This window comes from Vollenhovia emeryi, unplaced genomic scaffold (genome assembly GCF_000949405.1).
Source record: "Vollenhovia emeryi isolate VEMERY1.0 unplaced genomic scaffold, V.emery_V1.0 DF939146.1, whole genome shotgun sequence".
Classification (NCBI taxonomy): domain Eukaryota; kingdom Metazoa; phylum Arthropoda; class Insecta; order Hymenoptera; family Formicidae; genus Vollenhovia; species Vollenhovia emeryi.
This window is the reverse complement of record NW_011967220.1, coordinates 1,499,887-1,524,628: the sequence shown is the minus strand read 5'-3', so window position 1 is coordinate 1,524,628 and position 24,742 is coordinate 1,499,887. Positions and strand designations below refer to the sequence as shown.

Here is a 24,742-nt window from a genome sequence, read left to right as displayed (position 1 = left end):
TACGACGATTAAGCGGGCCAACGAATTCTCAACTTTTTTTGTTGTTTTTCACTCGGCGCGGTGACGTACGATGTTTTTGCGTGCCACCGTGTACCTGAAGGTCGCGGCACTCTCAGTCGTTCGCCGAACTGCCGGCAAGCAGTGGCGAGAGTCGCTCCGTGCGTGTTATTACTTTTGCTTTACCAATTTCCAAAACGCGATCGCGGTGAATGTGGGGATGAAACGCTATTGATCTGTACACGTTTATTATTAACAAGTATCGTTCGTCGACTAAATATTATAACTTATAGTGAAAAATAATTTGCACGGTCAAGCCGCGGCTTTTATCAACGTAGACTTCACAAGACTAACTCATCTCATTGTAAGGTATAAATGTAAATCGTGGTAATTTGTCGCGATTACATCTCGTTTACGCACCGCGCGTTTAAATTATCTGTCGATTTCGTATAATTTGATCCATTTTCGGGAAAAGAGAAAGAGATTTGTGCGGCTTTGGCGTTCGCGCTGTAATTCGCCCTGTCGTTCTTTACAACTCGAACAGGGAGGAAGTAGAGAAAATTGCTTATCGCGTGTCGTTACATTATGTAAATGTAATCGAAAATGATCTCGATTAACTATTGCAATTAATAACAACTATTTATCGCTGGAGGTTTCGTTCACATAATTCACTTCGAGGATTAGATTGAATGACAATAAAGATTGTAAAATATCGTTTCGTTGCGGACTAATAACTACGTCTTTGCCGCAGATTATGCTTGGATGCTCGCGTTGCGTTTTATATCGCTAATTTACCAATGATTTATCCATTATTATCCTACTCCCTCCGAATCAAAAATGCAAGTTGTTAGTTCGAGTAATTTTTACGACAGAAAGTCACGCGATGTTTGTTAATAATATTTCGTGCGCGTCGCGGTATTTCACATCGCGTACGGGAGTGTCCGAAATTTCGCGCGATCGATGATTTTCGCGAGTAAGTGTTGTGCAAGTGCAACAAGGAAATCTGAGAGGAGGAGCAGGCCTGTGAGGCATCGGGCAACGGCAGAGAAATCGTAAAGTGAGTGTTTTATAGTTTTATATTATTTGCTACCTGTGCAAAATAAAGCATTTGTTCTCTGCTTTTGTTTTATTTATTCAAATGATTCGAACGAGGATTCGAATAAGTGTTGCAAAACGAACGTATAAAATTTTGTAAGTTTATATTTAAAAGGAAGACTTTTTTAATATTCTATAATTATTTTAATAAATACCTATTTTTTTATATAAAATATAAAATATATTTAATAAAATAATTTAGATTTTTGCATAATTATTCTATAATAATCGTATACATATTTGTATTGTTACAGTTTAACATATACAGTTAACGGGGTACAACTCTGCTCTTGCGGATCGTATCAGTGAATTATAAATTACCTTTTCTTTTAAATGGACGTTGCGCATACAATACCTTCTTCGCATGTATACAAATTCTTGAAAATACACAATGCTCGACTACAAACTGCGCGCGCAAGGCGCGCGTTATGCCATTTCTAGTCTAAAAAATAAGAGATGTTACACACACTGGCGTGAATTGTCGTTACCTAATATCGAACCGTTGAGGTCCCTTTTCCACGATGCCTATTGGTTTTCTCGAAGCGCGGTGTGCTTCACTTCTCTTTTAGATTCCTATTCGCATGTGAATTTTGACAGGTTGTGAAAAAATATACTTAAAGAAAGAGACTAAACAAAAAGTTAAAGAAGAAGAGGTTATAGTTAAGTATTTAAGAGACTAATAAAATAAAATTTAATAAAAAATAAGAGTTTAAAGCAATAATCAGAATGCATTGAAATAATATCCACCAATTTAGTAAGAATGAATAAAGATGAAAGGTAATATAAAAAAATAATTGTAATGAATTAATTATTAATCGAAAAAATGATTTAACTATTAACTAACTTATCGAAAGTACGGAACAACCTATTCCGAAATGTACGCGCGCATAATGCATTGTTCTAGTAGAAATAAAATATAATATAACATTTTATATTCATTTTCTTGAAATTCACAATAAAAAATAATTATGCATATTCTGCACTTCATTTGTATGGTACTATTGTTTCGCTACTTTTTATCAAAACTTATCCAAAACTTGTTCTGAATTGGAAAGGAAATATTCCGCGTAATTAATTCATTCATTCCACAAAGATTAATGTAGCTTAAATAAACTCTCATTGTCCATTTAATTTAGATAAATATTTTCCAGTAATGTGCTGAATTTCTCACTACAAATTTATTCGTAACAATGCAATGATAATACACATGTATTCTAGTAGATTTAGAGACAAAAATTATTTTAGGTTTCTTTCTTTCCATGATAATTCTTTTTAATAAATCCAGAAATCATTAAATTGATTTTATTACAAAAAAATTTGAATTTTTGTAATGTTAAACTTTCTTTAAATAATTTTCGGTTATAAATCAAGGATACGAGATCTAAATGGTAGTTATTTTTTTCAATTTTGATACAAGTAAAATAAACTTCGTTCTTTCTGTTTGGGCGTTGATAATAAATTAAATTATATTCTACTAAAAAAGTAAGCTCAAATATCACATGAAACTGAAGATAATTTTTCGAAGAATATCATTAGAGAGAGAGAGAGAGAATATTGAATATTTGATGATTGACGGTTTTTCTTCTTGTAAACGCTTTTAGCGAGAGGACTGGCACGGATTTGATCGATGCACTTGCTTGTTGCATGCAAATATGATAGATATACGCATGTGCGTGCTCGTGCAAAGTTGACATGGATATACTTTAGAGTTTTCAGCCTTCGTGTATTTACCTAGCAGCTTCTTTCTGCTAGGTAAATACACGGAACTTTCAAAGAATCACAGAAAGCAAAAAAGATGATTGATAGAGCTCCGAATCGCCCCTTTAATATTTTTTCGTTGTAACAGAGAATGCTTGACTAAATACAACCGTAACAACGTTAACCTTTTAAGTAAAAGCCTTTGCTCTGATAGAATTGACCTAGAAATACATTTATGATATATCAGACGATTTATAAAGTCAAGAGAATATAACCGACTAATTGTAAGTATCCGTTTAATACTCTCTATTACACGTGCTAAACGGATAATATTATAATTAGAAACTTAAACATCAAAGACAAGTTTGGTTTTGAAGTAATAAAACTTTCCGCTTTAAGTACAACTTGTATGAAATTTCATTTCGAAACCAATTATAAATAAAACTTCTAATAAAGCTTCCTACTAAATACAATTGAATGCGTTAATCAGAAAATCAAATAAATCACAGAAAGGTCGAAAATTTTCCTCTAAAGTGGTTTGCTTTTCCCGCTATTAGGAGAAAATGTTTTTGCTAGATAAGAGTGTCATCGCCGCAAGTGGTGATATGTATAAACATCTATTTACCGTACATAAACACCACACTTGCGCGTGACAAGTGACAAACAAGGATTTAGTTCTCACAGCGAGAACACTGAAATATTGCATTTCACGTATGCAGAATATCTTTTTGTTTTGTGTTAATAACAAAGTAGAACAAGTTTCAAATTTCAACTTTACGGGCAACCGTGTTTACAACACCAAATCGTTTACAACTACGCTAAACATTCTATAACTTTTCCCTCACTGGAATTGCAACATTTAGGTATTACAATAAGCATCGTTACGTTGCTTGCTGTAAAAAATTCGCTTACTTATCTATAGTTGTAATCAAAGAAAATTACAACTTCATCAATTATTAATTCTAATTGACTAATTGAAAACAGCTATCGTTTAATTGTAATTTAAATAAATGTCGCATTTGTATGCATCTATTGATTTTGCACGAGCAGCATAATCACGTTATTTTCTGAAAATGAAATCATCACTGCATTATTAAATGAGCGGGCTAATAAAAACATTTTATTAAAACAATTTGCAATCCTGTCTGCAAATTAAATCTCGGTTTTATGCTGCAATTTTAAGCGTTTAAAACGTTTGATAGTTCATTTTTGCTTACATGTATCGCCCCGATGCGCACTAGATTCATTTATTGTTCAAGCTTTCCAGTTTTCACTTTATTACACCGATCGGTCAAACAATGGATCTAGTCGAAACGATATTGCGATAGGTGGCGATGACTTTACTATGACAACATATACACTCATCTATCGATTTACACGGTACTTTTTATCCGCGGTCTCATAATCAGTTTTACCCCGATCTTATTTTACGCGGTCAGAAAATGTATCTTTGAAAAGAGATCTGAAACTGTTGCAGAAATATACATGTATTTCCAGTGATAATAATAGTTGAAATCAATTAAAAAGAAAAATTTACTTCTTTGGAGTACAGCGACAACAAATAAAATTGAAATATAGTTTTCTTTTCCAACTTTTCATCATTATTATATTTATACAAATATGTGAAATAAATATTTGTACAACACACACACGGGTGTTTCTCTTACGTCCTTTTGTGTAATAATAGACTCCATTTATACGATTCTCAGTCGCATAAGAAAAACACGTGGGATACACCGTGCAAATCGAGGGGCGACTGTACTAATAATTGGACAGAATAGCAAACTCAATTGAATAACACAACATAAATTAATTTTTATGTACCGTCGAATATCTAATTATACAGGAAAAGTAAAAATCGATTGCACGACTATATGAAAAAGTTTTGCTACGTAAATGAATGCTGAATCGAAAAGGATGATTCTCAATTTCCTACCGCGTCGATGATGAAATTTTTTTATCTTTGCATTTAAGCGATTTATCAAAACGAGCAATGAGGCAGGTGACAGGTGTTAAATTCAATCGCGCCCAGGAAACGCGCTGAGCCATAGTGCAATATAATCCGTACGTGGGTGGCGATATGAAAAACTTTCCTTTTATTTGATTTCAGTGCATGTTAAAATTCGATTAAGAGATGACACACGTATGCGCCTGCAAGCGATGTTTGTATCGCGATTTGCGAAATGAGTTTTTACAACACCTGTGATATAGGTGTCACATTTCACTATCGCTTTAACTGCAAAAGGCTTTTTCTTTGACATGGTAAATGTATTATCACGGCAAGCTAACTAGTTCCGACGAGTATAAACCTTGAAATGCATATATTTTCGTGACATAGTTTGGTGAGAACTATTTCCTTCAGAACCTCCTTCAGAAATCGCCACTTATTTATTGTACCACCTTCTTGTACTGATTAGTTTGAATAACTCTGTAACATTTTCTCTTTGCTCGATTGTTTTTTTTTGAGACACTTGAAAAAACTTGGTAATTTTTTCAATACCTTACTTACGATATCTCGATAATTGTTTGTCAGAGGGAAAAGTGGAACAGGACTTTTTTACTTTATTTATTCTCAAGAAATTTCTACTACAATACAGAGTTCCAGTTTAACTCGATGATCTTGAAATCTCCCTTGGAATGCTCAAGTTGTAAATACACGAGTGTTTACAAAAGTTGGTGCACTATTACAAATATTCTTGAGACCAAATCAAATAAATGAATTTTTATTTAATTATGGATAACAATGATGGATTGTAGTAATAGATAATAATAATAATCAGATGATTAATACAGATTAACATATGTGATAATAATATCTTTCTGCCATTTTGTAAGATACATTTAGTTATTAAAGTTGTGATCGCTTTCCAACAATAAACCTCCACAGCTGATAGAAAAATCTCAGTTGTACTGGGAAATCTTCTCTCTTTCGCTCCCCTGCCTCTCTCCCCCCTTTTCTTTTTCTTTCTTCCTTCTCTTCACTTGATCCCTCCTTTTTCCTCTTGCTGTGGTAAGCTTTCTGAGTTTTCTAATTAAATATCTCGTTTCACCTGATAAATATAGTGCCGTGAAATGATGTTATTTTATCATCATCGAAGAGATACCGTAGATTTTAATCAAGTGTATCTACAGAATCTGTGTAATAAACTCTTAGAGTATTAAAGATATTGATCTCCTAAAGAGTATAATCAAATTTTCCATTCGCTTTTCAAACTTGCATGTTCACAAGTGCACATTATTTGTATTTTTGTACGTTAGATGAGTCATAAGACTCAAAGTAAATTAGAATTATAAAAGCAATATTGTTATTTATAAAAGAATATCTGTAATTCTTTATAGCAAATTTTTAATTTAGAAATCGGAAATAAAAAAATTGATACTGCACAATATCTTTATTGATTGTTGCAATGCTACAGTCGGATTATGGTAAGATTTCTGTAATCCGAACAGTGACGCTTTCAGTCGTCCCTGTCATTTATTCATTATTATCTGATCGCAATGTATCCGCTAATGCTCATTTGTCAGGTAACGATGAGATTTCCGTCAGTGAATGCTTATCAACCACTTACGACAGCAAAAGCAATTTGCGTCGCATTTCGACAAATTAAACTGAATGTAACATAATGCAAACGTCATGAAATTTGAAATAATTTTACGTAATTAAAGTTTTGTTTAAAAACTCAGCTAGTTTATTCGTGTCAAACAGAAACTAATTGATTCGGCCAATTAGTTTGTTATTTGACTTATGGAAAATTGTGTTGGAAATCACGTTAATGTAAATACTTTATTATTACTTGGGTAAGGTGCAATTTCTTATCATTAAAAGTGAAATAAATTGAAATGAAAACCGGTTGCATAAAAAAAATTTATATACGAGTAACACAAAACTTCATGAATCTACGTATTTTACATAAATTTTACGAATCTACATAAATTTATTTATTATACAACATATTACTTTAAACAACGCATTACGTCAAGAGAGATACGTGCAATAACGTAGACAACGACGTAGCAAATTCAAATAATATACTTAACGAGATTTTGCTACGTCGTTGTCTACGTTGTTGCACGTATCTCTCTTGATGTAATGCGTTGTTTAAAGTAATATATGTTATATCATAAATGTAATCGTAAATTTATAAACTGAAACTGGTAAAATGTGACTGATTTGATATAAAACATACGAACGGCGCAGATCTTCATTTCTAAATTAAATTTAAAACCACTGTATAACTAATCCCCTGTGTTACTTATATAATAATTAGTTTTAGAATTAGTTTTAACATTGATTAACAATAACCCTAAAATATACACCATCGTTTAAAGTATAAACAGTTAGATTATGAGTGTCAGTTTTTATTTCCTCGTGCGAAATTCTACTTCCTGTGCCATGCATTATTTCCAACTTTCTTTCATGGATCTTATGATGTCCAAGTTTTTATATTGTTGTAAATAAATGTGTTCTCCCCATCACCCGCTGATTTATCATACCGGACACAGCCAATCGGATTACTGATCTCCGAAATTAGCCAAATTTACATGAAACGATCTTTTCCAGTCTAACAAAGCACCGGTTTTCGTGTCAGTCTTTGTTCGTTAATCATCTCGATGTGTAGCTCGCTTAAGACAGGTCTAACCTTTGTATACGGAATAAAGTGTTCGCTCTCTACCTTAAATTTCAGTGCAATTCTTTCGTCTACATTTTTCTCTCATCTAAATAATTTGCACGAACTCTTTCTTCTCATTACGACATATACATATGACTAAGTATTCTTTTTGCCATAACAAATAAAGGGTGAAATGCAGTAGCCATATAAAAAATCGAGAGCAGTTTAGATAGTCATAAAATTTTATTATACACAGAAATATGAGATTTTATGTATATATATGTACTATATATTAATCGGAAGCACTGAATTACAGTCATGTAAATAGACCGTAAGAATTCAGTTAACATAACGTGATAAAAGGAACATCGAAAGCGATTAACCCAAGCATTAGTTGATCAAATTTGTTAATAAAAATGTGATTATATAACTGTATGAACAAAAATTGGCAAATGCTAGAATAATTAAGTGTTTTCAAGAGATTTTATATTATAGTTATTTGAGAAGATTTTAAAACATCACACTTTTATGCAATAATGTGTTAAAAAGCTGAACGGCAAAAGTCATTTTTTGAAGATTAATAATTCTTGAGGTAAATGATTGCATTTTAAGAAAAATATCTGACTTCTTTATTTTCTAAAAAATATTTGTATTTACTTTTGCAATTGTGTTACAACAATGCATGAATAAACCATAAACATCGTCCCGCAAAACATTAAATCAATATTTGTAGCACACAACTAATAAAAAAATACTCCGCTTATATGAGAAACGGTAAATCTTGAATTAAATATGTGTATATGAAGAATATATACATATATTATTGATTATTCGAATAATATCGCTATTTTAAATTATTAAAATTTCAGTCATTTAAACATTACCGTCTTTTAATTATAAAATTTTTTAAGAGTCAAACTTATATAGAGAGGTTTCAAAAAATGTGTTATGAGATACTTTTTCGGTTTTGTGACATTAAAACCGCTATATCTGAAAACCTATTTAAAAAAAAGTAGGTACGTGAGTAAGCTTTGTGTAATATTCTACTCTGGTTTGTTAAAATCTTTTTACAATTCTTTTTTATTAAAAATGAATTTATTTAATTTATTTTAAAGTTATGTCAAACGGCTGTCTTGTAACTCAAAGAGTCATATTATTACATTTTTATGACGTCAGTGAAGAGTTAGAGATAGCATCTTTTCTCTTCGTCATTGGTGACTGACGTATATACAATTCTTGTATTTTTATAATATTGTGTGTACATTTTAGTTTTTTAAAATATCGCGAATGTTACAATATTTGACAAATGCATATCTCGAAAAAAATATTAATTTTTCTTTGTTTTTCATTTCATAGTGAAACATGGGGCAAAGTAGGGTAATGGGGCAAACCGGAGTGCCAGTATTTTCTAGCCTACTATGATGCTAAACGGAATTATGTCAAATTATTTGTAAGTTTCCCATTTCACGCGATTGCAAGCAGCAAAAGTAGTCGTATTATTTCGTTCGTTGTATCACGTATTTACAACGCGCATGCTATTGTTGCTCCGTTTTACAATATTTGTGCTGTATTTTCACGAAGTTAAATGTATAATACTGCAACAGCTTCTATTAAAAATTCCGGACTTCAACTATCTGTAGTATATACTTTACTGAAATACAATTACATACCTAGTTCCATAAAAGACCATTCCAATACCAGGTAAAAATATATAACCTAGATGTTATCCTTGGAGGCAAAACGGGGCGGAACAAAGTGGAGCAGAGTAGTGTATTCCATTGTAATTTTCAATTATGCCCCAATAGTAATTCACTATTTTCTACGTCATTTTCTACGTCAACATTATTAAAATCATATACCACCTTAAAATTTTTTAACGGAACCTCCTATTTCTTATATCATCTTCTACTAATTAATTTGAACAACTTTTGTCTGAAGTACTTTTTTATTTGCTTCATCGTTTTTTTAGACATTGAAGGAAAACTTTGTAACTTTTTTAATATTTAACTTACGGTGTCTCGATAACTATTTGTCGGAGAAAAAGTGGTAGAGGACTTTTTGATTTGACTTGGCCTTAAGAATATACCGTTACAATAGTGCTTCAGCTTTTGTTAACTTGATAATTTTGAAAGCTCTAAGAAGATTAGAACTTTCTCCTTAAAGCTTTCAAAATTATCAAGTTCAGTCGCTATTTGTAACGTCATATTCTTGAAACCAAATCGATTAAGTCTCCTATACCATTTTTCCTCTGACAAATAATTATCGAGATATCGTAAGTTGAATATTGAAAAAGTTACGAAATTTTACTTGAATATCTTAAAAGATATATGTAAAAATGTCGAGGCTATTGTAGTTCTTAAATGAGAAACACTTATAGTTGACTAATCAGTTTGCGAAAATTTGGCGCGCTTAGAAATGGTACATCCCGAAAATACCCTTGTATATTGATTCAGTATCTAGAAATTGGCATAATTCTGTTTGTGAATATGACAAAGAAATTAGTTTGAGAAGTGGCACCTTCTGTATTTCATTTATGTCGCGATATTCTCTAGAGATTAATATTTTGTATATAGAAGTTGGTATGATACTATTCCTATCTCTAAAACAAACTGCAATAGTGCCAACTCGTGTATAACAATGTATATACATACATCGGGATCATTTGAATCATTTTCATTTCTCCTGATTCCGCACGTCCAACTGAAGAAAAATGAATGAGTATCATGTCACAAGTGTAAGGTCTAGTACTAGGAAATCTGTGTTGCAATAGGAAAAAACAATTTACATATTTGTGGGAAGTGTATTTAAAAATAAAATCAATGAACCATAAAAAGTATTTGACAGGTAATAATTTCAGTATGTAAAAATTGGTCCCAAGATGTTTAGATCATTTGGATGTATTGAAACTTGTTTCCGACTTGTTTCTTTAACCGTCTCAATTAGCCCCGTCTTATCTTAATATTTCTTAACTATGAGCATCTTCTCTACTTTATATTGTTATCCCCGCGATATATTGAGCATAACAATAGTTCGAGTAGTTGTATCGAGCAGTTGTTGAAGAGAAGTCTCGTAACATTCTGCACGTTAAAGTGCTGTGATATATCTGTTAAACGGAATTCGAGATTCATAGCTAAGTTGCTGAGCCTTACAGACGCGTTTTGTTGACTAGAACTGTAAAACGATTTCAACAAACGTGTTCAATCTCGTAAAACTCCATGTCATTATTTCTGCGCTAACGGCAGTAGATGTGAACGTGCCACCGGCGTAATGGGTAGTGTTATGTTATGTCCACGCTGAATCCGATCCTTTCGACAATAATTTTACGGTAAAAAAGTCAATTCACTTTTTTTAGTCTTTAAGATACGTACTTTTTCTTTATATTGTGTGAGACAAAGAAAAGCAAGTTGATTGTTAAACACGTACAAGCATCAAATAAAATGCTTTGAAACAAAGAGATAAAGCAATTAGGCAATTACCATTTTAAATAGTTTAAAGTAAAATTGATTTATATTACTAACGAATTATTAGAAATTTAATACTTTATTTTCTTTTCCGAAGTAAATTTTCATATTGAAATATTTCTTTAGAAATTTGAGTACTTTTTGAGACGAAAATTCTTTGAAGAGAATAATTTTCTTCGAGTTCGCATAAAATCACAGTATTATATCTCGTGCGGATAAAAATTCGCAGAAATTGCCAAGTTCATCGGCAAAGCGTGTCGCGTAGAATCGCTAACAAACGTATTTGCAAAAGTCCAGCGCGCACGCGATAACGATTTGACCAGATCGATTTAATTTTTATAATAGTATATAAATGCATTCACTTCGCTCACGCGCGAATGAGCAAACGCGGATTCGCGCGCGCATTCTTTACGTCGATTATGACGAATCCATTCACGAGGAAAGTTTCTATATTTCAAGGAAAGTTCTATATTCGGGCAATGCTGCGTATTTATATAATATCGATTCACGCTTCTTCAATTTCGGAAATAATTCGGATGTTGTAAAATACATCTTTCTGATTGTTACACCTAGAATCTTATAAATTGCATTAAATAAATAAAACTAAATATACTAATTTACAATTTAATATAATATTAACGCATAATTATAATTTACCTTCCTACACAATTTTTACTTTAAAGCTATATAAGACAAATGTAAATTGTTAACTTTACTCTTCAATGTATCAAATATATTCAGCGAGAACGATTTTTTTACATATCCTTACATGTCTAAACAATATTTAATTAATATAATTTTGTATTTTTTTAATGAATGATGAACTTGTCATACGTGTTACGCGTTTTGTACACATTATTGCATTTAATATGAATTCAAATTCTGAAGTAATATTTTTCGCCAAATTTATAATAAAGTTATTTACACGCAAACAACTTGTCACGGCTGTGAGCCCTCTTGTTCATTCGAATTTGTGTTTAACACGAATTGTTTCGCAATTGAAAAAGGACCTTTACATTTGTTTTTATACAAAAAGTATATTATCAACCTTTATTTAATTGTTCAAGGGAATAATAAAAATTCAGTTATAATATCGGAGTGTAAAATACACCTTGCTCAAATAATTACGTTAAAAAAGAACCAGTAACGTAGAGTTAAAAGCTCGTATTTTATGCTCACGTGGATCTGCAGCATATTGCGCACTCGTAAATGCAACTGTCCCCGTATATTGAATCGATCCTCTCGAATTCTTGCGTGACACGTGGTGCAAGAGAATTATAATGATAAATAAAATTATTATTACATTACATTAGAACATAAGACTTACAACTGGAAGTAACGTTGCAATTTATACTATATATTATATATTTAATAAGTGAAATCATGTGTGTATAGGGGCGGGCCGATATAAATCTTAGAAAGTAATTAATTAATTGGAGAAAATACCATTTTGTAGTGTCAGGCTGCATCGTAGTAGCCTGAAAACAATACTTCTGTGTACTCATTTTCTTTTTCTAATTCAGTAAACTATGCGCTGATTAGTTTTCGGTCTCATAACACAGCTTTTGATGTAGCCATCGAATAATCGCAAGGTTTAAACCCTGGCTTAGACGGTATTTTTCACAATACAGTGATATTTTTCACTTTACAGTGATCCTAATTAACTCAACTCTAATAGCTGCATCAGTTTAATTTAATCTAAAGTTTACATCGCTACTGTTTTCTCGAAATACGGTTAGAGCAACAAAATCAGGAATTAAGCAACAAATTAGCAACAAAAAGGCACTAAATTTCTGTATAAGTTATATTTGATTGTACTAAAGTGGCTGTGTCAGCTTAATAAACGTGTGGCAATTGAGTATAGTAGAATTGAATTATGTCATTGTGCATCTGTTATGTACGTAAAGTTAGTTAGGTGCCGTAAAGTTACCTCCCTATTTTTCGAATGATGCTTTTACCACTTTTGAAGGGTGAAAATCTTTCTAAAACTGATTAAGATTTCTCGGACTATATGTCAGAGGCATTAAGAATTCTAGTTAACTTTTTGAATTTAAAAAGATGAAATGTGTCTCTCATATCGATCATTTGTCTATGATATGCATGTGATTTGCATCAGTCGTGCAACTCATACGGATGAATAAACATTACGCTGAATAATTAAAGATTAAAATTAGCTGTTGCAACGTACGTGCATATATGCCACACACTAAAAAGAAACAGACAAAATTATCGATGGTGGCAAGTTTGTTTATTATCAAGAAGAACGGACTATATAATGCTGGAGAATCTCTCACAGATTTAAGACTTCAAGAAATTCGTGAAAGATAAAAAAATTTTACACAAATATCAAATGATCGAATCGAATTGCGACTGGGCACTCACACGTTTTTTCATCGTTCATATTTCGTCTTTTGTCATTGTTTGTCTAGCTGGAAGTTCAACTAGTATCTGACAACGCGTGTAATCTGATAATAAAAAGTATCTTTTGATGTTGCGGTGAAATATCGACTTTTGATAGAACACGCGAATCGAATCGTATATCAACAAAATGCTCGCAGCTCCGTAAAGTGAGCACGCGACTCGCGAATATCGGTTCGCACCGATATTCTATTATATTTAAGATTTAACTTGATGGTGTGGACACATGATCGGTTCGTGACAAAGTTCAGCTTAAGGTTTGGTTCGATAATATGGACACATAATCAATTGACGGCGATGTTCGACTCAAGGTTCAGTTTGCTAACGTGGACCCCCCTCTATAATTCAACCGCGAATTTTTTAATGATAGAATGAGTCACACATTAAAAATTTTGACAAGTAGATTTATTTGAATTTAATCGCGGAAAATGTTCCTTTTGCACTGACAATTCTGTAGTTGGTATTTCTGTATTTTTGGAAAAAGTGAAAACAATAAGCAAATTCTAATAAGCGAAAATTACATTGGTGAATTAGAGTAACGCGACAGAAATAAAATAGGACAGTCATATGAAGCAAACTCAAAACTGATTACTACGTATATAACTGCAGGTGATACACGACGTAATTAATAATTGCTTCAGACGTATGAATTAATGATTTTGTGAAGTATTTTATATTAATATATGTGCTTAGACTCGAAATATCAAATGGTCTGAGTGAAAAGTTTAGCATGTACGACTGGTGATACGCGCGGAACGTGTTAAGCTCTGCTAATTACACTTTTAACTGAATTATATAATCGGATTTCGTACTTGCTTGTTTTGTACAGATTTTGTGATATATAATTTTCTGTATGGTCGAGAGCGCAGAGGACTACGTATCTACGTCTTTCACGCCTCTCTGTGAAGTTGATATCTCGAAAATCAAAAGTTTTATCAATAGTTGTATCTGCACCCACAATAATTGAGATCGAACGGCGTTTGTGATAAACGAAATATATCGTGTAGTACGTAAATTATTTAATCTAGGATTAGGCACGCGGAGACAGTAATTAATGACTTGATTCTAAGGCGAGTTCGTGCAATGTGCCGTACATTCCTGGATATATTAATCGTGCACAATAACGATCGCCCGAGTACTTGAATTGCATGACTCCGAAAATCAATTATGTTCTTATCTTGTTGAGTCGCGTGATATTAGATGTCTGACATTATGTCAAGCGTCGTTTCACCAGCGAGAATTTCGTCTTCTCACCGATTTACCGAGTAACTTAGAACAATGTAATTTTGAGCCAGCGAATCTTTAAACAAAACTTATCCCTTAATTTGTGATATTAATTGGATGCATTATCTGTTCTTATTGAATCATCTAACAGAATTATTAGACCACGCGAATGATGGTAACAGCTTTAGACCATCGTTGAACAATTTTCTTGCGCAACAGGCAGTTTAGTTGGTACACTCATTTACCAATTTAATTAATTTCTGAGCGTTGAAATGAATCAATCTTAAAGATCAACCTTTATCTTATTTGATCTTATTAATTACGCAATTCAGTGAACAGATAAACAGAACGTTGCTTTGCTACGAGCGTCTGGTATTTGCGGATTTATATATCTCTAATGTCTGTAATGTTGCATTGCAATTTTCACCGTTGCAACATTGCAATGCAGTTACAAGCTTCTGTGCTGTGTATATGGAATGCGGCTGTATACATGGGATACAGAGAAAATGTGCAAATGGTATCCGTTGCCTATCTCACGATACTTTATTGAATATCCTGGACGTCATTTACTTACAAATAAACATCTCTGCGATTGCATTTGGAAATCTGGAACAATTTGTGGTAACCTCTGAATAAACTGTCTTGTGTGGATAAAGATACGTTGTAGAAAAATTTTATAGGAACTCGCAGATATTTTTATCTGCTCTACATATCCACGAAATATTATCCACCGAAACCCTACATATACGTGTATAACATTTTAGATTTCAGCACTTTATATTACTTTTAATTTTAACGGTCTATTTACTCGTATACATAAATGCACCTTTTTATGGCAATCCGATACCACTCAGCCGGGTTTTATTAAATATGAATATGCATATACACATATTTGCTCTTATCCACATTAATTATTTTACAATAACGTAGCACAACACTGTGTTTCATATTATATCCGAAATTGTTTGATTCCTTTCTTAGCACATATTTCTCGGAATAGTAACAGTACACGATTTAAGATTATTAACGAATTATGTTTACTTATGTAATTGAACTGACGATAAAGAATCAACCTTTCGTACAAATAAAACATCGGAACGACAGATTAAATGTATAAAAAACGAAACATAAGGTAAATAAGAGAAAGGAAATTAATAATAATGTATTAAGAAACAGTGTACCTTTCCTACAGTATTCAACTATATTATTGATCAATTAGAGAAGCTTACAGTTTTATTTCTTTAAAATTAAAATTTGCAAATAATTAAATAAATTTTATACTCGCGCTCGCGCGATTGAAGTCATCATCGGCCATCGTGTTACACATTTTTCGTGAATTCCTATAAAGCGGCGAGATTTCATTCGAACAGCGAACTCACATGCGCGTATATGCACGCGCTCAATAATGTATTCGTGTATCCCTCGAATTCCGTCTACCATTTCTATTCGGTAAAAATTTTAGTTCAGTATAACGATTCGACATGTCACATTCGGTTTGCTTCGTTGAAGAGGAAATTTTTTACTTTTCGAAAGTTTCCATTATTGATCGGCAACAATATTTAATTTACATTGCACGATGAAGACATATGCGAAAACGTGCATGCGTCCGCCGCGAGCATGCATTGTTATATTACACTGAGAAAAGAAAGTAAAAAAAAAATAGCATTGGACCGTTGTGCCGTTATGCAAATACTGCAATATTTCCAACTGGCGAAGGCCAGTGTTTTCACCAGCGACGCGAACGATATTTTCATATCCACGCGCCGATAAAATTACAGTCCGGGTTATAACCGCTTTATTTCGCGCCGTCAGTGAGAGAAGGTAAAGAAAGCGAACTGGGGCAACTATCTTTTTTTTGCAAAATCGATTTTTACGCAGCGAAATACCGAAGTATTAATATTTGATGGAGCTGCGTGGTTAAGCAAGATATACCCCGTAGGCGAGGTGGACGGAACAGAAAATGCTCGCTGCAGAGCTGACCGAGATACCCCAAATACTTTCGTCTGAAAATAAATTTTGCATTAGTGCATTATGAGAGTTTGAACGAAGAAAAAGGATGCCGTCAATATAGATCGCTTTTACGCTCAAAAGAATTTCTCCTCGTAAAACGCAATATTAAACCAAAATTTTGATAGATTAATTTTGCATCATTTTGAGAAACATGTTTATCTGTAATACGATAAAATATGTTAATGTGTCATTGCATTATTAGCGCAATTATTGCAAAGTAATTAAATTATGTATTAATTATATATTCAATTATGTAATAATTAAAAATCATTTTATAAAAATACTTATGAGAACATTTCACAATTAATGTTTTATAATTGCCCGCACATTTAATTAATAACAACAGTCAACATTAATAAATAAGTTAATAAAGAAACTTTATATCAACAAATGAGAAAATTATTAGACGATCCAGCTCGCAAATTTTAATTAAAGATACTTATTGCGAAAAATATTACCTCAGCCAGGGTTTGAACCTGAACCTCCCTTACGAGCGTCTCACCAATTCGACCACCGGGGCATACGGTAATATTAATCGCGACAAACAGCCTAATGATATTTTCGCGTCTGTTTTCGACTTTGAACTGCAATTGATATTAAATTATCTTGGAAAAGTTAGCATTCTTACACATGTACGATTATTGCGTGTCTAATAACGAGAACGAAATAATTTTGAATGTAACTTTGAACGTATATGTCAACATTTTTTAATTGTTGAGTGCTTTTTAACAAAATTTTAAAATAAATGAATTTTTAACTTAACTTACTTTATGAATATAAAAATTGTTATCACCTACTCTTTGAATACACTCATTTTCGATATTGTAAAAATTAGCATAACGCACATACTCGCTGGTATATACATATCAATATACTATTTATATTTTGCATAGTAGTGAGAGCAGAAATACATGTGTGCCAAATTTCACAATTTTACATAAAAGTGTACGCATTGGTTACCTTTACAAGTAATTATTCTTTTCGCAATTGTTCGCATACATACATTTCAGGAGATATTCATGTTATTTGAAGAAAAATTAAGCTCTTTGGAAAATTAAGATTACTAAAAAGTAGATTACGAAAACTCGTCTTTCAGATTTCTATCGTTTCTATCGTTTACAAGTACGTTGTCCCTGACGCGTCTCGTGTCTTATGTCCAGACTACTCACAATAATTTCTTACGGGTGCCATTACACACAGAAAAAATATTTATTGAAGTTAAATTAACGAGATAAATTAAAATCGCGTGTCTTTGAATCTACTAAATTTTAACAAATTAATAAAATTCGTATGACTCAAATGTGATAAATATAAATTTGAAGGAATAAAGGACTAAGAGCCGTGACAGGGTGTTAGTGCCTAAATATTTCACACATTAGATTTATTGTGAAAAATATTACCTCAGCCAGGGTTTGAACCTGGACCTCCCTCTCACTATAGGTGGGCGTCTCTACTAAATTTTTATTTACTTCTACTAAAACATCTACTAGATTTGACAGGTAGATATAAATTCTCTTAGAGATTCCAGTCTTAAGCGAATAAAATTTTGGTTAAAGTGAAACAATTATTTCTTTGAAACTAGATAAAAATCTAGTAAGGTCCAAATTCAAAGAAAGTTCATTTGATTTCAAAGAAACTTTTTTCTGGGTGTATATGTAACTAAAGTATGTTATGTATACATATATGTACATACTGCACGATCCTCGGAGAATGGTAGGATCGTGGCAGGAATTTGCGAGGGTGGCAACAACAGCGGCTCTAAAAATTACGTTTTAATTCGTCTTGGGCATAATTGAAACGTTCAATAGCAATCCACCAAAGATAACCGAGAACAACGGTAACAGATCTTCTTAATTGCGCGACGGGATTCTACATTTTTTCAATTCGCTCTTATTGGAGTTTTATTGAGTTGTCAATATTTTTGTCCTAAACGTCATTTACATATGCCCTTCTTTATGAAGAAGTTGTCAGCTGCGATGATGATTCGCACCTGCCTGCATTGTCATCGGATACGCACTTGTCAATATCACATTTATCGATTTTTAAATGTGTGTTTAATACTGCGATTTCATCACGGAGTATACACGTGCACAATCATCCCAATACGAAGCATAAAAGCTCGTCGGATATGAAATAACTCATTTACAAAAATTATAAATAATTCCCTATTTGCTTCATAAACATATTACTTGAGATACCGCCACGCGTCGCTCTACAATACTGTGTAAATTCAATGTTTAAGATATTGCGACTCGCTCATAAAGCTTTATGTGCAGTTGCATTTATGAAGCATGATATATCTTACAATTTCGCAAAGCCGTTCTTCAAAGTGTTGCAACTTTTATTATCCTCACGCGTACATGCAGAGCGTCCTAAATACGCCAGACCTATCAACTGTTAAAGATGCAATTTATTAAATCAGTTTTTGCAAACTGTCAATAAACTAATTAACTAATTTAAAACTATTCCCATCAGTTTTAAACTATTATTAGAAAAAATAGTATTAAGGTCTTTAAATAATCCTAGGAATTGATAGATATATTATGTATATCTGAAAATATATTTAGCAACTTTTTACATTCAATTTTTATTACTATCCTCACGCTCGTGAGATTTACATTATTTAAATACTCACTATATTATGTAATTTATCTATTACCGCGTTTCTGAGGGTAGATCAAGGCAGAGTCGAAATGTACGATTTGTTTTTATTATTTATTATTAACGTTGATTAAGTACAGCATAAAATTAATTCACGCAAAAATAACCGCGTTTTCATTTTCAAAACTCACTTCTTGTTATTCGTCAAATTTCACAAGTTAAAATATCTGTTATCACATACATGTATGTACTGATAGTTAAGAAACTTTATTTTTCCGGAAATATTTTCCAGAAATTTTTAAAGTTTCATGTTATCGCATACGACGACGGAATCGGTTGATATAAATTTGATATTTTATTTACTCCCTGAAATTACTACGGAATTTCAGGGATTTATTAAAAAGTTTAATCAAAAAGGTTTAGAAAGATTTCTTCGGTTTATTAGGAAGTTCAATCCGAATGTGCTTTTAACGAAATGATAAAAATGTTTCCGCGATACATCGTTGCCTGGTAATAGTACGGAAAAAAGCTGAGTCACATCGCATTACTTTTTTTCTAGACTCTCTCTCCATTATTTTCATTCTTCATCATTCCTGTTCTAAACTTCCTGTTAGAAAACCTATTCTTATCCTAAAATTATTCTAAAATCCTTCTAAAGAAAAGCTTTTCTTCTTTCCTCTCGTTTTTATCATTGTCTCTCTCATTTTCTTATAATCTTTTCTATTCTTCTCTCTGGTTGTAATCGCCATTTTATCCGCTCCCTTCTGAACGTAATCAAATAATTTACACAGCATTTTCAACGGAGTATAATCAGAAATTGCTCGCTCTATTTATATGTGCACGTAATTTTCATCGAAATTAAAGTTTGACTTGTTTAAACTGATTTAAACTCACCTGTTTAAAATAAAATATATATTATTTATCGGTATACACCATTTTCATCGGTTATATGAAATATAAAACGCGTGGGAAATAAAATTCTTAAGGTAGGATAAAAATTATTCGCTCTAGCTTAGGTTACTGTGAAAATGTTCTCAAGTAACTCCATTTTTACGTACAACCTATGGAAACGTTCAATGTTGAAATAACCGCCACTAGTAGAACAGAAGAGCTCGTACATTAAAAAAGATCACGGTTGCATCAATGCCGCAATATGAATTAGTATAGTGAGCAACAGAACACATACCCTGCGCATGTACTGTTGAACGTAACAATAATTAATAATGTCATGTATTACCATGTTATATTTCCATTTGTTTCAAAGCTTTTGTGAAATATTGCAGTGATGATATGTTCGCTGAGATTGTCACAGAAAAATTACTAATTGCTATTGCTGGCTCGAGATAAATTATTCTTCTGAATACATGCGGTGTTTGATAAACTTGCTCGCGCAATAACTTCCTTTGCGAAGCACCTCCGAATACTTTTCTTAACAGCGCACTTGGTACGTTATATACATTATCCTCTCGCTTTCTTTTTCCTACTAATTGGACAATATCTCAACTAAACTTGACCTAACCATGTAATATGTGAAGAAACAGTTACCCTTGATGTCCCGGAAATAACTGTTGTGCTTGATGTAATTTATATTTATACGACTCGCGAGATTACAGCTGCATCCTTTAATGAATTGAGAAAAGCAATTGTAGAAATAATATTACGCTGCAGTAATTGCAGCTTGCTATTTTCATATTATTTGGATATTCAAGCCACACGATATACAATGTAACGATAGCAAAACGTGTAAAATACGGGATATTTTAAGTTTGGCGGAATTATTATTTCCGTACCGCCACGCTCTAACTTTTAACATTTTTGTATTTCCATTAATTGCCCGTCTATTCTAGGACTGTTTATCCTAGAATATTACGTTGAAATAAAACGCCCATTATTTACTTTTCGGGACATTGATCGTGGATGTGCGCGTGGAGGATTGCTTGGCGCAATTTTACTTATTATCCGTGATTTAGCTTGGCGTTGCAGCGACTCTTAAAAAGATTTTAATTAATTATTTCCGCGTTTTCGATAAACGTTGTAACAAACAGTCTTTGATCACGGCTGTTTGCTAGAATATAAATATTACGGTGTGATGTGGAAGCGATTATGTATGTACCATTCTCGACCATGCACAAATAGAAAGATTTACATTCAGATTTATTATCACAGCGCGTTTCAAGAACGCAAAATTGGTAAACATTATGCGATTTTGCACCTGTTTATTTTACGTTTGGGGCTTACGCTTCAAAGGAACGAGGGGTTTTTTTTAAAAGGAAGATAATGATCACTTTGGCATATGTTTTCGACTGTACGATTTAAAAAACCGGGGGTTTTCGGGATCGATGCGAATTGTACGGAGGGACAACGAAATTGCGTATATCCAAAAGATTAGTTTTATTTCCCCTTGACCATTCGGAGCTTTCGTTTCCCTTTATCCACAGAGGCGAATTGGATAGGTGTCAGAAATGGGGAAAAAGGGGGAAAGGAATTAAAATAAAAGCAACAGAGTCGTCCACGTACCTGTTGGCTCAGCAATTGTACGTGTTGTATTTCGATAGGCCGTGAAACCCAGGAGTCACGCTGTCATCCTGTTGAATCGATCGATGATCTTCGTGCCAGCCTGTGGAACTGTCGCGAGTAGCAGCAAATAATAGTAGCGAGAGTAACAGCCTTCGTTCAAGAAATTGATCGCTCCGCACAGTTTACAGCAACGCTCCACGATTCAACTCTTCTATTTCATTAGCCGCTTACTCGTCTGCTCTTATCTAACCGATTGTATCAATTTCTGCGCCTTAAGGGACAGCCACGAAGAGTGCAGAGCGACCGAAGTCACACTCTGTCTGGGTTTTTGAAGGCTTATCATTCCTCTTCGTACGACGAAGCTTTCACCTCTTGTCTGACGCAGTCGCATCCTTGTTTCGCTTGTTACACCGACGGAGTTGTAATGTAGGATTTTACATTAAAAAAGGAAAGGGCAAATTGCTGTGAAGCATAGGGGTTGGTAATTAGGGTGATGAACAAAGAGGGCGAGATAGCATGGGGAAGGGTGGGGTGAAAGAAATGCTTATGAGAGAAAAAAAGAAATAAACACATGCATTCACGATTCGCAACACTGAGACAGGACGCGACGCAATCGGGTCGACCGAACGTTCGCCGTGTTACTAAATAGGGAGAGGGACTTTTACCACCGAGTTGTGGATCCATCTCGCGCGGCGCAAGCGCTGTACTGCGCCGTCAAACTACCCTGTCCTATCCAGAAAGGATAGATTCATGGTAACGCCCTAGTAGAAAATTCGCTTTTACGCGCACTTACGCGTAATGTGTTTGTACGGTATTATCTTAATATAAAGGGTTCCGTCCAATTGAATTTTTCCAAAGTATAGGGGAAAGTAAAAACAACATGTCATTTTCGGTCGAGCTGATTTCATTGTGTTATAATAACATTTGCGTGTGAGTTTTTTGTACTTTTCCCGACGCAAACTCCGCGCCGATTATTTGTCAATCTTGAAACACAGTTTTTCATTGAAACAGTAAATTCAGCTTAAATCGATTTAACTTTTTCATATTAACGAACATCCTTTAAACCACCATAAAGAATTTATTGCGAAAAATATTACCTCCAGGTTGAATCTTCTTCCTTCATAACGTTCTCTATAACATTTATCGGTTATTACGAGATAAATCTACATATCTCATTAATCGAACTGGTAAAAATACCTGCCACGAATTAAAGGAAAGTCTAGATCTCAACTTCGGCCGGTGCGATAGAGAAAGTCCATGTAATTTAGATTACTTAACGTTTATCTTGCAGTTAGATAAATCCCGTCGGGATGGCGCCTCAGGATAGTAAAATATATTTTTAAGAGACTAAAATGTCCTATGGACATACCTTAAAGTGCTTTATTTCCAAAATTTCTGAAAAAGTAAAAATTTCGAAAAAAACGCTGAGATTTTATTCAAATTTGATGTGAATACATGCGATATTAAGAAACCATTATCCAATATCGATTAAACACTTTTGGATCCACGAGGGCGTGCGTATGGATAATCATTTTTTAATGAAAGAATGGTACGCTATTTTTTCAAGTTTAATAATTTTTTTGAAATCCCGAACTAAAACTCACCAGACGTTGCCTCTTGTGTTTAAAATAAATAATTGAAATTAATAATGCAAACAGCTTCATTTTTTATTAGGGAACAGGTCGTTTCACTCCGGTACTGAAAAATGATTTCTAATAAGCATACGTACATCAAATTGGAATAAAATATCTCTAAGCGTTTTTAGAATTCTCATTTTTTTCTCAAATTTTGTCTTTCTGTATTTTAAAAAGTAAGCACTTTAGGGCATACGACGCTTTATAGGATATTTTATTCATGAGATAGGCCAAGGAATATCCCCTTACATCTTTGCCACTTAAGAATCAATCTGTATATGTAATTTGAACTTCAATGTAAAACAGTTTTCGAAATGCCTTAATATACATATAAAACACAGTGAAATTGAAGAATAATGGAGAACATTAGTAAAGAATGTGAAATCAATATTGTAAACTTGGGTCACAAAAATAATTAATTCGTTAATTCGTTAACTCGGCGCAGTTTGCATATAACCATTCTACACTTTTTCCTTTCACACTGAATCTAATCTTCCTTATAACATCCGCATACTAGAAAGCAAGTTTTTCTCTAATAGTTATTCGAAAAAATGTGACAACTTATTTGTCATTGTGTAATCACTCACTGAATCAAATTACACATTTTTTCTCATGGTCCAAATTAAATACTTAACTAAAAACGACTTCGAAGTAACATTAAATATCTAAAATATATTTGAAATATACTTATAATGTATCTGGTCTTAAGGTTCTATTAAAAAGTAAATTTTTTTGTGATGTGAGCTGTAGAAATCGACAATACACTTTTCTGCAACTCATAAATAATAAGAAAAGACTCACGTCAACACCTTTCCAACACAGCTGTCCTCGCTCAAGTGAAGAAAAATGACTGTAATAAGTCCTTGACATAGTTGATCATCACCCCATCCGAGAGGTGATGCTATCTATCGCGCTTGCTCTCAAATACGTACCGGTCAACTTACACGTTCGTCCAAAATATACGAACTTTCGCTCTTTGTTGCGATACATGCTTTACAGTAATTTAAAGAATACTTATTTATTCCTTTCACCGTTGAAAAATTAATTGATTATTGATCAATGTTAAATTTACTATTTTAACGGATGTGTTTCGAAATCGCGTCCTTTATTTGAATCTAAAATAACGTAAGTATGTTAAAAGTTTATTGTAATTAGAGGGGGATATTTCCATATTCCCTTGTTCCACGTCAGGTATATTCGTGTCAGAGACAGCTCTTTCGTAACAATAAGAAACTTTTGATACTTGGAAGCGCGTAATATCTAGAATCTAAATCTACGACACCTTCTGTATATGAAAATGCACTTTTATTTTATTGTATCGTGGATCTTTTTACGGACGCAGGAGTTTGTACTTCAAGAAGATATGAGAGTGAAAAATGCAAAAAATATTTCAGACAAATAAAAATGTCGGTTTCTAAATCCACAAAAAGAGTACGACTGCAAGCAATTTGCAAGTAATTAGAAATTGTTAATTTTT

General features: G+C 33.0%; 1 protein-coding gene across 3 annotated transcripts in view; it reads right to left on the bottom strand.

The window, feature by feature from the left end:
* The window catches only part of LOC105566213 (5-hydroxytryptamine receptor 1), a 74,702-nt gene extending 52,434 nt beyond the window's left edge, over positions 1 to 22,268 (bottom strand). For all 3 annotated transcript variants that reach the window (XM_012020040.1, XM_012020041.1, XM_012020042.1), the window contains exon 1: positions 21,632 to 22,268. The gene's annotated coding sequence lies outside the window, so the exon portion shown is untranslated. The remainder of the gene's footprint in view (positions 1 to 21,631) is intronic.
* Positions 22,269 to 24,742: the final 2,474 nt, after the last annotated feature.